The sequence below is a fragment of the Colossoma macropomum genome, unplaced genomic scaffold (assembly GCF_904425465.1).
Source record: "Colossoma macropomum unplaced genomic scaffold, Colossoma_macropomum, whole genome shotgun sequence".
NCBI classification, from domain to species: Eukaryota; Metazoa; Chordata; class Actinopteri; order Characiformes; family Serrasalmidae; genus Colossoma; species Colossoma macropomum.
Window position 1 is genome coordinate 42,080,371 of NW_023494789.1, and position 17,548 is coordinate 42,097,918.

Below are 17,548 nucleotides of genomic sequence, written 5' to 3' on the forward strand. Positions count from 1 at the left end.
TGTTTGTAATGAGGTGCCATTAACTGGTGTTAGCAGTAAGTTATGACTATAAACGTGAGGGGCTCAGTGGGACACGGGCAGTTTCTACCTTTAACCCGGATCTGTGGCCAGATTAATGTGTCGCTGTATATTAAAGGGTAAAATCAAACCGCAGTGATCTATAGCCGCACTGCATTACTGCATAGCCCTGCTGATTTTTCTTATGCTAACACTTTACAGTAACAGGCCCTTATAAATAACAACTTAATCACTGTCTAATAGTTGTTAATGATATTTAATTAGTATATAATTGTCACTTGCACTAATCAGTGCTACCATTTTAATTATTAAAGGTTTATGTAGTAATATAAAGTAAATATATAGTTTAAGCACTTTAAATGCTTTTCATAACTTATATATATAATAAATAGTACAGTACATCTCTGTAAAGTCTAAAGTAGCAAACTAGTTGAAAACTTATGTAGTAATTTATGAATTGTGTCATATGATTAAGTCATCATTAACAAGCTATAATTAATGATAAGGTTTCTACAATTCAAAATGGTTAATTTTTTGTATGTCACTAAGTACATGTTTAATAATTCAAAATGTGCTATTTAGGGCTGAAAGGTGAATCATTTTTATATCAGAATTGCAATTTAACACGATTTTCAAATCTCAAGCTGCAATATTTTTTTAATCATAGCCCACATTCTTTAGAATTATGGTCTTTCAAGGTTATACAGACCTGTGAACACTCAGAGAACCCTTTGCATGCTTAAATGGTACATGGTAAAGAGGTTCTTCCGATTGATAGAGAATGTGCTGTATATGGTTATATATAGCACCGAAAAGGGTTCTGCTGTTGTTACGATGTCAAACTTGTAACAGTAGAAGAACGTTTTGGTGCTATTGAATGATATTCAGCACATTTTCCATAAATCTGAAGAACCATTTTATCATGCAAAGAATTTTTAATCATGCAAATGGGTTGTTAAGTGTTTGTGGTTCTATGTAGAGCCATTGTCCTTACTAAAGAACCATTGAAGCACCATCTTTCTAAGTGTGTACATTAGCAAAAATGTTGTTTTAGGTTTTAAGAGGGGAAATTGAACCTAATAAAAGCTTGTAAAATGTCTGTAGATAAGTCAGACCAATCAGAGGCAACCAAACTTCCATGTTTTGTGACATCACAACCACAACTTACTGACAGTTTGGCACACTATATTCAGGGGTCAAGCCTCAAGCCAGAAAAGGTGGTCTTTGTCGTTCAGCCCTAGTGCAGTTTACTGGACACATGACTTTATTTATTGAATACATAACTATTATATAACATTAGTATAGTAACAGACATTGACAAACTGTTAGACGATGAGCAGTTTATTAGGGCCTGCTATTATAAAAGTGTTAAGTTTTTTTTTGTTTTTTTTTTAATCAGACCTCTGATGACTAACACTGATCCCTGACTTGTGTTAAATAATAGCAGGTGGTTTGTATTAAATATTTATGGCAGGGACTATGAAAGCTGAAATGTGTGAATTAATGTGTGAAATCGGCCTGGAAACACTGAAACCTCAGTATAGAATGGGCGGTATGGAACTGATTTGATAAAATACAATTTTTTCCCATACTGTCATCCTGAAACCCTTAAACTTGCACATCAGTTATCTCAGTTAGAATTAGGGGTTTAATTTTTTATTACATTTTGCCAGGAAACAAAGATACGAGTGGTGATTTTTTAATTTGTGCCTTCTCTTGTATGTAAAAAGTGCTTCTGTGCATTTTATCTGTTATCTGTTGTGGCAAGAGTGTATGTCAAACATCATCTTTTGCTGCCGTGCACCAGATCTGAAACCCTGAGCCCTGTAATTCTGAATACTGAGCTGAAAACTGAACACAGTCTGTGGTATTTTGTCATGTTAAGATCATAATATCAGTCTTAATTAGGATTGTTTTGCCAGTTGTAATGTTAAAGTCAGCCGGAAATCAAAAGTTTCTCTTGTTAGTACATGTTTCAGGTCATTTTAAACATTAGTCATCGTATTATATTGTTTTAAAGAAAATTTCTTGCTTTTTCATAATCTTCCATCACAGTGTAATGATATTTCTGAGCCTCTACAGTGTCTGCTGATTTTTGATGATTTCGCTATGCACCAGCGGGCAGAGAACATATATATATATATATATGTATGTATGTATGTATGTATGTATGTATACACATACATACACACACACACAACAGATAAATCCACCCCCACCTATAAAGGAGAGGAAATGCTCAGCTAGCTCAGTGATGCTTCATTATAGCACTCACTAATACAGCACATTCCTCAAAAAAAATGACAACATGTCTCTCTTTCACACTCATTTTAAGTTCAGTTTACCAGCTATGACATTGAAATCATATTATATGGTGTTGAAAGTGATTGTATGATTTTACAGTGGTCTTTGTGCTTCTTTGAGTAACTTGCTCATGCTGTTAGCCAAAATTACTGTACACTCTTAGCAAAAAAGGGTTCTATATAGACAATAGTGGAACTCTTTTTGGTGCTATGTAGAACCGTTTTCAGAAAGGGTTCTGTGTAGAGGCATTTATAACACGTTCTCCATCAATCTGAAGAACACTGACAATGCAAAGATCCCTTTAATCATGCAAAGGGTTCTTTGAGTGTTCATGTTTCTATATAAAACCGTTTTCTTTATGAAAGAACCCTTGAAGGACCACCTTTTTAAAAAGTGTAGCATTTAAGCAAATGAGTGAGTGCGACCACTATAACATCAGAATCTGCAGATTAGCTGCTTTCCTCGCAAAGTGCTGTGACGCTCACAGGCTGTGTTTTTAGCTGTTAGCGCTGGAGAGGCTGTGTTTATAGCTATTTGTGCTGGAGAGGCTGTGTTTTTAGCTGTTGTTGCTGAAGAGGCTGTGGTTTTAGCTGTTGGCGCTGGAGAGGCTGTGTGTTTAGCTGTTTGCGCTGGAGAGGCTGTGTTTTTTGCTGTTTGTGCTGGAGAGGCTGTGTTCATAGCTGTTGGCACTGGAGAGGCTGTGTTTTTAGCTGTTGTTGCTGGAGAGGCTGTGTGTTTAGCTGTTTGCGCTGGAGAGGCTGTGTTTTTAGCTGCTTCCGCTGGAGAGGCTGTGTGTTTAGCTGTTTGCGCTGGAGAGGCTGTGTGTTTAGCTGTTAGCGCTGGAGAGGCTGTGTTTTTAGCTGCTTCTGCTGGAGAGGCTGTGTTTTTAGCTGTTTGCGCTGGAGAGGCTGTGTGTTTAGCTGTTAGCGCTGGAGAGGCTGTGTTTATAGCTGCTTCTGCTGGAGAGGCTGTGTTTTTAGCTGTTTGCGCTGGAGAGGCTGTGTGTTTAGCTGTTAGCGCTGGAGAGGCTTTGTTTTTAGCTGCTTTCGCTGGAGAGGCTTTGTTTTTAGCTGCTTTCGCTGGAGAGGCTGTGTTTTTAGCTGTTAGCGCTGGAGAGGCTGTGTTTTTAGCTGCTTTCGCTGGAGAGGCTGTGTGTATAGCTGTTTGCGCTGGAGAGGCTGTGTTTTTAGCTGCTTCTGCTGGAGAGGCTGTGTTTTTAGCTGTTTGCGCTGGAGAGGCTGTGTGTTTAGCTGTTAGCGCTGGAGAGGCTGTGTTTATAGCTGTTAGTGCTGGAGAGGCTTTGTTTTTAGCTGTTAGCGCTGGAGAGGCTTTGTTTTTAGCTGTTAGCGCTGGAGAGGCTGTGGTTTTAGCTGTTTGCGCTGGAGAGGCTGTGTTTTTAGCTGTTGGTGTTGGAGAGGCTGTGTTTTTAGCTGTTTGCGCTGGAGAGGCTGTGTGTTTAGCTGTTAGCGCTGAAGAGGCTGTGTTTTTAGCTGTTTGTGCTGGAGAGGCTGTGTTTATAGCTGTTTGCGCTGGAGAGGCTGTGGTTTTAGCTGTTAGCGCTGAAGAGGCTGTGTTTATAGCTGTTGGTGCTGGAGAGGCTGTGTTTATAGCTGTTTGCGCTGGAGAGGCTGTGTGTTTAGCTGTTAGCGCTGGAGAGGCTGTGTGTTTAGCTGTTTGCACTGGAGAGGCTGTGTTTATAGCTGTTTGCGCTGGAGAGGCTGTGGTTTTAGCTGTTAGCACTGAAGAGGCTGTGTTTTTAGCTGTTGGTGCTGGAGAGGCTGTGTGTTTAGCTGTTAGCACTGGAGAGGCTGTTTCTTCTCGTTGTGTTTGGTGCTGTTTTAGCCGACTTAGAGATGCATTTAGGGCCCAAAACCTAAAGTCAAGTTTCCCAGAGAACCCTGAATGTTACCCTGTTTTGCAGCTTGCCTTTATTTAGCCTACATTTACAAAAAAAAAAGAAAAGAAAAAAATGACTGTTTGTATCCCAGAATTCCTCTGTTTCATATTAATTTCTCCACCCTCCTCTCTGAGATACTGAAGGACTTCAGAAGTTCTTAATCTTGTGTGTGTGTTTGAATGACTTCTGAAGGAGAAATTAGAGTGTAATTTTACTTAAGTGAGATGCAGGACTGGCAGTGATTGCTTTGGGAAATGGATGTATTAGTGCTGGGTGGACAGATTGATCAGTGCAGAAGGACTTTACAAATTTTATTAGCTTGCATAGTCATACTATCAGTGTTGACTGATTATGGTGTTATTTGTATAAGAAGCACAAGGGCTATGGAAAACGGTATTTGCATGAGGTCAATGGAATTAGGCAACACTAGCTTGTAGAAAGCCTCATTAATCAGCCGGTTCTGTGGTGTCAGAGTACTGCGGTTTACTGTTTGTCACTGATTTAAACTTGTGAAGGGCTGGATAATTAGCTGTATGAGGTTTGTTTGAGCTAAGGCTGTGACTGATTGATTTCTGTAATCAGTTAACCTATCAATTGTGTTTCCATTAATCGATTAATTAAAGCTTTTATGGCACAGCAAAACAGTAGAGGTTGAATCACTTCCTGCACTTCCAGTCTATTACAGGGGTCGCAACCCAAATGTTAGGAAGAGAAATAACAACACGGCTGTTATTTGGTTGCAGGCACGAGCCGAAGGCCAAATGACAGCCGTGATGTTATAGCGATAACACACGACCTCAAGTGTTCTATTGCTTTTATGCAACAGTTTTAATGTTCGCAGTTCCTTATGCCAAATTATAGTTCCTTAACAAGCAGCTTGTTGCTACGTCAGAGTAACGAGCTCCGCTCACTTGCCGCACAGCCAACAGTTTGTTCTTCAGCTCCTCACACAGACCAACTGACAGTTTGGGAATTTATTGTAGTCTAATCTTCAGAGTCGGACCAAATCGGCTGTCGGTCAAATGTAATCTTGAAAGTATCCATTTTCTGTTTGTGGCAAAGTAAGAAGTAAAAATGTTCAAATGGCTTGAGCATCTCCAACAGCTGTCAAACTCGTTGCTTAGCAACGGCATCTCAGCGGCGTGATGCAGTGTTTGTGAAAAAATTGTGATGTTATGGCGAACAGCACGGTTAGAACGCTTCTCAACCAGTCAGCTTGCGTGGCCAGAACTAACTGTTGTATAATATGCACAATATGCCTCAGTATGTGCTAATGTGCTCTGCTTTAAGTTTTAGCTCAGCTATAGCTGCTTTTCTCGCATCTCCGGCAGGAAACTTTTTGCAAAAACGTGGAGTATTTTTATTGTAAAATGTCTTTCATTGTTTGATTTATACGACATTGAAATCAGCTTCTCATTCTCCATCTTCTTGTTCGAATTTTCTTGTTCCACCTTAAATGGTGCAGCAGTTATGTTCTGGTGGAACAGGAAAATTCAGACAAGAAGCTGGCGATTGAGAAGCTGGCACAACTTTTTAGTGTTTGACTGTTTCTCAGTGCATATTAAATGTATCAGGAGCCGCAACAGGGCAATGAAAGAGCTGCACGCAGCTCTGGAGCCACACGTCACCAACCCCTGATCTAGACGGTCTGGGCCGTGACTTCACACCTAATCACAGTGCCTTTGTTATGGTTGTATAAAAGCCAATGCATGTTGCTCAATCCTCAGAGCACCCTCTGCTCTGCAATATCAGGGTCAGTTTGTTCCTCTCTGGTGACCATTTGTATTTGCAAATAAACCACATTTTCTCTAACCATGAGCTGCCTGTATTTGCTGAGAAACTATGACCTACAAGTGGCAGAGGAACATGCTTGACTGGGGTTTCGATTAGTGCCTGTTGTTTGTGAACTTCAAATAATGCGATTGAGAACATAATTAACGGAACGGCCGTTCTCTGCAGCTCAGTTTTGACGTGCATGGTGGGTTTTTGAGCCTGAAAGTCAAGGTCTAGTTTTGAAGTGAAGCTGGACGCTGTAATCGGCGGAGAAAATGCCTTGACTCAGCGTGTCGTCTTCTTTTTCATTCCTCAAACAGTGGAGTCAGCTCTCAGAGGGCCGGCAGCGTCTCTGTTTGAAACCAGCCATTAGGCTGCTTTCACTTGAGCGTTGCGCTCTTGTCCCAATCCGCCCAGCTGGCTGCGAAACAAACAGATTCAAGTGCTCGACGCAAGGGTGCAGTTAGCGTGCACTTAGACTTTACCGAGGGTGAAACTGTAGTAAAGAGTTCTCCCACACCTGTCTCTGAGCGGAAATTTTATTAATGAAAATCTCCAGCTCTATTAGGCTCTGTAAACTGCTGCTGTAAGCACATTGGTTGCTTAGTATGTCTGAATGTCTGGCCGGCTAGAACACCACAGCCACGTTTGTCCCTTTCCAAAGAACAATAATAATGCTAAAAGCCTCTGGTGTGCTTAAAAAGCCCTTGAGTGTACTTAAAAGCGCACTCTATTTGCATTTGTAGGCTTCCTCCTGTAAAATAATCACCATTCTGCAGAGATTTGATTAGCCCCAAGCTCCCTCCAGGCTTCGTTTTTAAAATATTAATTATATCACTAAACACAATAGATTACGTCCGCCAAAATATATACTGCCGGGTGTTTTTGCAGCAGAGCCAGTGATTTCTGAGTCGATCAGAAATAAAACTGATCTATAGCCACGTCAAGCGAACCGAAGGATCATCAAATTTGATGACAGTTCTGATGTACCTGGTTTCCTCTCTTATTCCAGTAACCGTCAGTCAGACAAGACATATTTGCTTCTTTAGTTTTGCACTCCTAGTACAGTACAGCTGTGTGTAAAAGTCTGAGCACTCCTGGTCAAATCATGCACTTAAAAATGAGAATAAGTTGAGACCTCCTCTACCTACCTATTTTTTCTACTTTTTTGCTGACTCTTTTGCACATTTTATGTTTTATTTTTTTTCAGTCAGTATGTAAATCAGCAAATAAATGGTAACATTAAAATGTACAGAAGTTTGTTCTCTGTGGAGGATCCCTGATAGCAAGGGGATAGTGGGCCACTGTTGGCCCTCTGATAGCAAAGCTGGTGGTCCACTGGCATTTTGCTTAGCATTTTCTGGGCGGCCCACCAGTGTTTAAGCAGAGTATTAGACAGAATTCCAGTTCTTTTTCCCTTCTTTGGTTATACTTTGTAAATTAGTTGATAATTAATAAATAATTTTAATCTAGCACAGTGTCAGCAACAGCATTTTCAATAAAATCATTTTTTATTAAGCCTAGTCATTTTTTTTTTCTTTCAGTTGTTTGTGATATTTGTCTTTTCCAAAATAAAAGTCTGTGTGCGTTTAAAATCTGTTTGAGGGGATTTAAAACTAGTTAGAGCTTGTAGGCAGGACAGTAATCTGGGTGGTCCAAGGGTGGACCAACATTGCGAAACAGTCTGCGGGGTGCAGACCTTGTCAAGCCAGAGGACTGATATGAGCCTGCTATCTAGAATCTGTTCATCAAATTTTAATTAGAAAATCAACAAAATGTAGTGTAGTTTGACCAGGGGTGCACAAACTTTTGCACACTACTGTACCTTTGTGTAAATTACAGTTACAGATGTAACAAAAAAACAGAGCATCATACTGTATGGTATTGTATTATATGCTGTTGTATGGTATGTTGCGTTGTGATTAGCATGTTAGTTTCTGGCTAGTGTGTTGGCATGAGCCTAACATATTAGCCTGTGGCTCAGTTGTTAGATCAGGACACTAAAAAGCACAGCTTTTGTTTCAAATGTTATACTTCTGTAGTATTGAACGCTCTGATAAGCTGAAAATGGACTCTATACTAGGATTAGGTGCATCTTCAGACACTATTTTTTGCTGTAAAAAAAAGTATCAAATTAAAATTTGAATTTTGTGAATCGAAACGCTGCTGATAATAGTGTCACACAGAAACCACATAAGCAAGTCTATTTAAGGAATGAAGTTAGCGCCATGCTAATTGTTTACATAAGTGTTCATTACGTGTTTGCTGCATTAGCCTTGTAGCTTAAGTGCTAAAGAGGCAAAATTCAGGCACCAAACATGGCTTGGCTGATTAACTAGATTTGCTTTAAGTTAGAAAAAATCATGTGAATTAGGTTTTTCGCCTCGCTGTTCCTTTAATGTGGCTGGAAAATGAGCTGTTTGTGGGATTTCAGAAGGCCTGAGTTAACAGAAGTGAGTTTCCTTGCGGCTGCTGTGCTGTGTGTTCTTCAGAAGTGTGTGTGTGGTGTGTTTCTCCTCTGGGGTTTCCCTGCCCTCAGACTGGGTTGTCTACATCCTCCAAAACACAGAAGATCAGACGCTGTAATTGCTTCACTTGTCTTCGTCTGTTTGCTCTCTCTTTCTCTTTCACTCTCTGTTTCTACCACCCGCGGATACTGTGCATGTTGTGTGTCTTTAACCAGTAACGATACATGTTTCTCAGTTTCAGTCCTGTTTCTGTCTTGTTCAGTCGTGTGTGATGTAGAGTGATGAGCCTTTTTCTGTATTACAGTGAAGTAGTAGTTATAATGATGAAGACAAGAAAAATAACTCCTCTATCTGTAATTTGCTTTCTATACACTTGATATGCAGCGTCTTGTGCTTTACAGTACAGTCTTATAAGCAAAAGTGTAGGCACCCCCTGGTCAAATAACATGTTTTTAGATTTTTTGCCCAATTTAGTCTTGACTGATTCCCATCACCAGTCTCCCCTCTATTGCATGATTTTACCAAGCTGGGAGGGTGAAGGCTGGCATAAGCACACGTGTGTGTGTGTGTGTGTGTGTGTGTGTGTGTGTGTGTGCGCTGTGCAAAATGTTAATAAAAACAAAATGCAATGATTTAATAATAATTTAAGCCTTATATTTAATTGAATATAGTGCAAAGACAACAAATCAAATGTTGAAACTGAGAAATGTAATTGTTTTTTGAAAAGTGTATGCCTATTTTGAATTTAATGCCAACAACACTTTCCAAAAAACGTTGGGACAGGGGCAACAAAAGGTTGGTAAAGTTGTGTAATGCTAAAAAAGCAGCAACATGATTGGGTATAAAAAGAGCATCCCAGAGAGGCTGAGTCTTTCAGAAGTAAAGATGAAGATTGGTTCACCACTCTGTGAAAGACTGAGCAGGCAAATAGTGCAACAATTCAAGAATAACACTTCTCGACACAAAACAGCAAAGAACTTTTGCCTTTCATCATCTATAGTACACAACATTAAAAGATTCAGAGAATCTGGAGAAATCTCTGCATGCAAGGGACAAGGCCAAAAACCAGTATTTGCTGGCTGTGGTCTTTGGGCCCTCAGGCGGCACTGCATTAAAAACAGACACGATTCTGTAGTAGAAATCACTGCATGAGCTCAGAAACATGTCTGTGCATCCACAAATGCAAGTTAAACTCTAAAACGCAAAGAAGAAACCACATATAAACCGGATCCAGGGATGCTGCCACCTTCTCTGAGCCTGAGCTCATTTAAAATGGACTGAGGGGGAAGTGGAAAAGTGTCCTGTGGTCTGACGAATCAACAAAGTTCTTTTTGGAAATCATGGACACTGTGTCCTCTGGGATAAAGACCACTCAGCTTGTTATCAGTGTACAGTTCAAAAGCCAGTATTCATGATGGTATAGTGTGCATTAGTGCACATGGCATGTGAATCTGTGCATCTGTGAAGGTACCATTAATGCCGAACGATATATACATGTTTTGGCAAAATACGCTGCCATCCATCCTGTATCAAACAAGAATGTGAAAACATTTCACTTTCAAAACTACAGCAGTCGGTCTCCTCCTTCCCCCCCGAAAAAAGAGGTGATGAAACACAGTGGTAAACATGCCCCTTTCCCAACTTTTTTGGAATGTGTTGTTGGCATCAAATTCAAAATGGGCATATATTTTTCAAAAACGATAATTTTTCAGTTTCAACATTTGATTTGTTGTCTTTGTAGTATTTTCTTTTAAAAATATGGTTTACATAATTTGCACATCATTGCACCCTATTTTTATTTACATTCTAAACATGTGTGTGTGTATATATATAAATACACACATATATATATATATATATATATATATATATATATATATATATATATATATATATATAAATAAATACACATATATAATGTATACGTATATATATATATTTATATATTTATATGTGTGTGTATATATATATATATATATATATATATATATATATATATATACACACACACACATACATATCTGTGTGTATGTACACATATATACATATATATGCGCAAATAGAGACACAGAATTATGTGAGTGGTTGCAGTCTGGTGCATGCCTGGCATTATAGAAGATCGATGTCTCTGTGTGTTTTAATTGCCTTAATTTATCGCATGCAGAACAAATGGAGTAATCAGTGACCATTGATCCGAACCAGCTACAGCAGGGAAGAGAGAAGGAGAGAGGGAGGAAAAGAATGAAGAAAGGAAGTAGAGAGGGTTTCTCAGGCCTCTTTAGTCTTTGTCATGTTTATTAAAAGCAGAGTGATGCAGCCTGTAAACAACAACCAGTGTGTACTGTAGTAACTACATGAACTACATAGTAATAAATCAAATTATACATTTTGTTAATTTTAAGAGTCAGAATAAGGTAAGACGACCTCTACGGAGAGCAATCATGAATATGGTAAATACTGTGTTTTTCTGCATATTTTAGTGCACAAATTCTAATACAAGTTCTATTTTTTTTGCTGAATCTTTGAAAAGAAAAAAAAACAAAATATAAGATGTGCCGTAACATTTGCACATTTTCTGTTTTTTTTTCTCAGTATGTTAAATTTAGCAAATAAACAGTAACTGTGCATTAAAATGTGCAGAAGTGTGTTGAGGATGTTTTAACTGATTTTCACTTAGAAAATCAACAAAATGTAATGTAGTTTAACCAGAGGTGCACAAACTATAGTAACTGAACAAAATGTTGGGCGGTTATTTAATCACTTTTCTTTCTGTTTCTTCCTAAATAGTTTGCTTTTAACTTTTTTTTTAAATAAAACATTTTTATAAGTATCAAATTGTAATTGTCGTTTTTCATAGCTTTTTAATTTCTTTTTTTTAAGAATTACATTGTCCAATAACACTGTTTGTTTATTTTGTAAATTAACACATCCAGACAGGGAGCAAACTTAAATATAGCATTTTTCTGTACATGTTAGTGCACAGTTTCTTTAGCATATTGGGAGACAAATAAAACATAAATACAAAATGTGCCATAACTTTTGCACACGCCTGCACATTTTATGTAATTGTGCATTAAAATGTGTAATAGTGTGTTCTCTGTAGACAATATGTTCACTTATTTACACTAGGAATTAATCATTTGACTGGGGTGCCAAAACTTTTGCACACGCCTGCACATATATCGGTCTATTCAGCGTACAGCAGTTTGGCCCTGCCCACTCACGTTGGCATTATAATAGTGTTTCAGCCTGGACTCCTTTTGAATTCAAGGTGGCCAATTGGAGCAGAGCTCATTTGCATATCAGTCTTAAAGGCACAGTAACAAAAGCAGCCTGTTTAATTCTAAGGGATGAAGAGAGGTTGGAAAATGGTCGTGTATGAAGGGATGATGACTTTTTGGTACATAAACCAAACAATTAAGAATAATGTAGCATGTGGGCCATTTTAAGTTGGCACTTCTACTGACATTTGTAAAATACCAGGTACTTAACATCGTATCATTCTTCCTCCTGAAATGATGTAAATTAGCCCAGTTCATCACGTCTGGCAGCGGTTTATTGACAGCATAAGTCCCGCCGTAATCAGTGGTGGACTAACATGACCATCAGGGACAGTGACTGTCTCCATCTGAACCTGATGAGTAACTTCTCCTCGGTGATTGGGGTCGGCTGAGATGATAATAGACTCCCCCATCTGGAGTGTATCTCCGTCAAATGCCACGTTTTCTCTTCCCACAGCATCAGCATCCATTCAGCTGGTTTATTATCATGCATATGAGTTTTTAATGCGTTATCAATCGCAGGTGTTTGATCCCTTTGTGGGCAGATAATATTATTAGCTCATTAATTACCACAAATTGTGCAGACTTGCGTGCACTTTTACTGCTGAAGCTTTAGGAGGAGGTTCATTCTGGCACTGTGTTCAGCATTTAGGTGTGTGCTATTCTGAAGCTTTTTTTATGTAGTGATGTTTGGCTTGCATGTTGCAACAAGGGCTGGGCAATATGACGATATATATAATAATTGTGATAAATCATGTCACAATACGATGTGTTTTTCTGAACATATTGTGAATATCGTCGGTACTTGTTGAACCCTGACCAACTGCATGTTTCATTATAAAGAGAGTAAAATTATTCTCGTTTAACTAGATTTACTGCCAAATACTAATGAAAATCATTGTGTTTACAGTTTTTGATGATCTTTTTTTAAATGTAGCACTACTGGTTCTTCCTCTGTTCCAACTCATCTGATGTCTGAAAAAAATAAATACTGTGACATATCGTTTATTGTTACAGTATCGCGATATGATATTTTTGCCATATCGACCACCTCTAATTCCAAAGGTAGATACAAAGTCTGGTGCTTTTTCATTAAAAAGAAGGAAAATTTTCATGAACATAAATGGGATATATAGTGTATAATATTATTTGAGTATTTGTATAAGCAGTTGCCGTCTCACAATGTTTCAGTTTAGATAAGTCTTCAGAGTGGTTTGATATGAAATGACTAAAGGGGAAGTCCACTGATTTTTTTTTTTTTTAAGTTCTGCATAAATAAATGGTTAAGATATAAACAGAGTCATTCAGAGAAAATGTGTGTGAAATGCTCCGTTCTAGAGAAACTTACAGAGTCAGAAATGTTCACAGTGGTGGTGATAGGAACCAGACGTCCACCTCTAAAAGCTCCCTCACAGATAGTGTTTTACAATAGTTCTAAGTCTGACTTGTGGCCATATTTTGGCTTTTGTAAGAGTGCAAAGGGAAGCTTGATTGAAGATGGTCACTCTGTCTACAGATTATGCAGAAGGAAAATTGCTGTGAAAGGGGCAGCACTTCCAGTATTATGATTCATCCTCCTGACTTCCACCCACTACATTACAGCGATTGTGTTCCAACGAATTGTGCTTCCTCGTCAAATGTCCCACAGTAGCACTTTGAGGATGCTATTGACCCAAAATGTGTTTTTTAATGTATTCATGGTGGAGGGATACGTGCAGGGCACTGTGAGGCAAAATAGTCCCCAAAGAAATGTATTTTTCAGATTTTGCACTGTTTTACCATCATCAACGTTCCGTATAAAACTCAGAAGACATGTATAAGTTCACTGGTGGTTTTGGATAGTAAATAAAATGTCTATATTTGTGTTGTAGTTATGGTGACCCCTGGTTCCTGTCAGCACCACTGTGAACAATTCTGACTTTAAGTTTCTTCAGAGCAGAGCCTTTCACACCAGATTTAAAGTTAAAGAAAAATTCTGCCTTCTTTCCACCTTAACCATTTAATCTTGCAGAAATGTTGAAAAATTGCTGGAATTCCTCCAGCAGTTTAGTGGGCTTAGCTTTTTATGACTTGCTGTGAAATTTAATTAATGAAACCTTCACTTAAGGTAATTTACATAGTTTATTGACTATTTTATAATCAATTTGAATTGACCATTCCAAAAAATCAATGCAGTTGAATCACTACCTTCATATTCACTTTTGCATCCTTATTGAGCAGCTTTCGAAGTGCTGTATTGATGAGGATTGATTCACTTCACAAACTTGAAATGAGTTCTTTATGCTGCTGTCCTGACTTTGTTGTCATTTTCATACTGGCTGTGTTTTTATTAAACTCTGAAGCCTGAAACTCTGACCACCTCAGTCCACGTGACGCAATTGATATTCTTTTAGGGAGGCTCTTCATCTCTGGGCCTCAGTAACTCTCTCAGTAACTTCCCTCTTCCAGAACTTCACCGGTGTACATAAGCCTCCACTCCTGAGTAACATACCAATAACCCCGCCTGCACTGACAGAATCTGATGTTTTCAGACTTCAGGACAGGTCAGTGCCTCTGTGGCCAGGCCTTTGTGCTTTAGCTGTCAGGCTCTATCGAGTGGTGATGCCAGGACTCTTCGACCTTGAGAAATTTTCAAAGAATGTTTCAGATGCTTTGAGTTCTGCATGTCTGTTTGAATGTATTTTTAAACTGTGCAAAAGTCAGAAAACACTGTTTATTTAATTTCCACTCAAAATACTGAAAATAATTAAATACAAGCTGTTCATCTTTTAGCAGAAAGCAGAGAAAACATATTTAACAAAAAAATTCACAAAATCCTCAACAGCTAAATCTAATCTCAGCTGTTTGAGTGTTCAGTGATTCACTCTTTACCTTTATTGCAGCTTCCATTCTTTTCAGGAGACTCACTTTCAGTTTCTCGAAGAAATCTGCAGACACACCTCCAAAGTTCAGTCTTAGAAGTTGATTTAGCATTTTCTGCGAACACATTCAGTGATGTTGAGGGGTGGACAGTCCATTGGTCTGAGGACACCAGCTGTGCTCACTACTCAGTGCATAGCAAGCTATTGTGAATGGAAAAGGCTTTATTTGAAATTGTTCATGGGCAGTGTGTTTCATGTAGCATGGATCGAGTGTTTTCATACAGTATAGCTACGTCCCAGTTCAGGGGCTGCATCCTTGGTCATGGTCTACGAAGGCGTGTCCTTCAAAAGGCTTTGAAGACTCACTGAACTGAAGGCTGAACTGAAATGAGACAGTCTGCTCTGCAGCAGATTTCCTGTTTGTGTCACAGCGCCACTGTTTTTCGGCCTTACCGTTGCATCACACAACACCGCTTCTGTCAAGTTCTTTTAAAGTTCTTTAAAGATGGAGCCAGAAACTTTGATTTTAGTTTTCGTTTTTTCATTTATTCGAGCTGGAGGTGCTTCGCTGTCGGCACCTGCATGTTAGTGTAAGTGCTTTGCTTCAGACCACAGTAGCTTTTTTTAATATTTGTATCGTTAGCTATTTGACTCAGTTTAAACCCAATTAAAAAGTGTACTCCTCAGTCGCCGTTCATTCCTTTGCTGACGTCACCATGTTCTCAAATCCTCACCGGCACGCAGTGAGCCTCGGGATATGTTGGCTGACCTGTTCGATCCATCATTTCCATCGGCTGCATATGAAGGAGCCTTCGAAACGGGACAGCCTAGTAGCTGTTACTAGTTACTAGTAGCAACCTAGTAACTGTAGGCTTTGTCTGTACACAATGTAATTTTCAGACGTGCAGTGTGAGTCACCAGAGAACAAGATTTATAAAATCACACAGTGTGTCTGAGTTTAGAGAACGTTCAGCCATAGCTCAACCAGCCAAACAAAAGACTTCTGATGTAAAACTGGAAGCGTGAGCTCTTCAGATGCTTTAGCCTTGGATTTGATTTGTGCTGTCACTGTGCTGCTGCTGAAAGAGACAGATGAGGATCAAAACTATGAAACATACTATGAAACCCACTCTCCTCCACTGCTAACGCACGTCATTTAATATCAACTAGATTTTAGGTAGGTTGCACTCATTTACACCAACAACTACCTAATTCTAAGTAGGTTATTCAGTATGGTATCGGACTCTGAAGTACTGAAAATGTGTGCTTGTACTAGGTCTGAAAAAAATGGTATCGATGCATCCCTAGTTATTGCAAACACAATGTCATAAATAATTGCAGTTATTTTTATTCAATAACAACTTTGGTGTGTTGCAGCTTACAGTACTATAAGTAAGACCAGAAGGTATTGAAGATGTTTTACTTGATATTTTGAGTTTTTTTGGGGAAGCCAAGAAGTTGTTAAATGATAAATAATGTACTGCCATTATTTATTTAATGCTAATTTCTTGATAAGTTACCTAACTTATGAATTCGGTCACCACTTTTGTAAATGCAAGGAATTCTGGACTTTGATTAGAACTTCATATCTCAACAACGTCAACTCGGTTCGGGAGGTCACTGCTGTCACTCCTACCACATCCATGTCAGAGCATATCACAGTATTCAGACACCAGCTAGCGACGACTGGATGTCTCTATGCTATCGTAGTAGTTTAAGGGGTGAACTGCAGTATATCTGACGTTCGCTGTGTAAAAGCATTATCTGCAGTGTGAATCTCTCACACCAGTCACAGAGTCCTCCTTTCAGGTATGTTTAAACTGAAAGCGGTGATTTTGTGTTGTGTTTGATCTACCGTATCATCAATTCACCGTGTTTGTGCCGGAGCACTGCTTCAAGTTAGCCAGCAGCTAAAATCAGCTAGCCTGGAAAGGTAGCGCTCTCCCACTCTCCAATGCCTCACAGCTTCCTCAGTTTACTTTCGAACATGAACCCACTTCTTTCACTTTCGTTGCTTGAGAATGCACTAATACTAAAATATGACGGTTTGGTGCTGTAACACGGTGCTGTAGACGTGATTTAACACTGCTGAAGTTGTTAGGATGCACGGAAAGAGGTGAGTTCGCTGTAGGACAGTACAGTTACACCACTGACCTCGTCACTCACACTCAGTCACAGGAGAACAGATCGCCGGTCGCTCCACTCAAACAGGGACTGTATAACTCCGTGTTTCAGCCGTTGCTAAAGTATATTTGGCGACCCTTTTTTTACTCGTGGCCCCCTCCCTCTCTAATCAAGTCGAAAAATTCGGAAGCGCCCTCTCCTGGCGACAGCAGAGTAGTGTCGCTTTCCTTGCAGTAGAAAACACCACCAGGGCGTTCGCTAAAACGTGGAAGTGTGAGAATGGTGTATTATATCGAAAATTTATCGAACCTGTCTTATTGCTCTATCGAGGAAAAGTTATATCGTGATACTTATCGTTTTATCGCCCAGCCCTACATTCAGTCCTATGAAGTTTTAGAGCAGCAGCATCTTAATAGAATCATTTTATACATTTATCTTTAACCAAAATAGTTTTATATTATGGGCAAGTAAAGTATCTTAAGTAATTCTTTGTTAGTAATGTCATGTACTGGCCTGTGCTGAAGGTGCAAATGAGCAGTAAAGTTGTGGTATGGTTGTGGTCAGGGTCTTGGCTGCAGTTCTGCTGAAGGGTTTTGTTTGTGGTCTCTCCAGCGTGTCGCTGGGTTAGCAGTAATATCGCGGTCGTCCATCTTTTGTTTGCTGAAGCGGGGTCCCCTCGGCCTGCGCTATCAGCGGCCAAACGTCTTTCAGCAACAGCTCCCCAGCCTGAGCTGTCAATCAGGGCGCTTCACTCTTATCACTGTGATGGAGCGATTTCATCTCTTCGTTATCTTCTCCCTGTCATCTCTCCTGTTCGTGTGT

At 39.3% G+C, this 17,548-nt stretch overlaps 1 protein-coding gene across 7 annotated transcripts in view; it reads left to right on the plus strand.

Annotated features, from left to right (window-relative positions):
* The window catches only part of rptor (regulatory associated protein of MTOR, complex 1), a 189,873-nt gene that overhangs the window by 9,864 nt on the left and 162,461 nt on the right, over nt 1–17,548 (plus strand). The window lies entirely within an intron of this gene.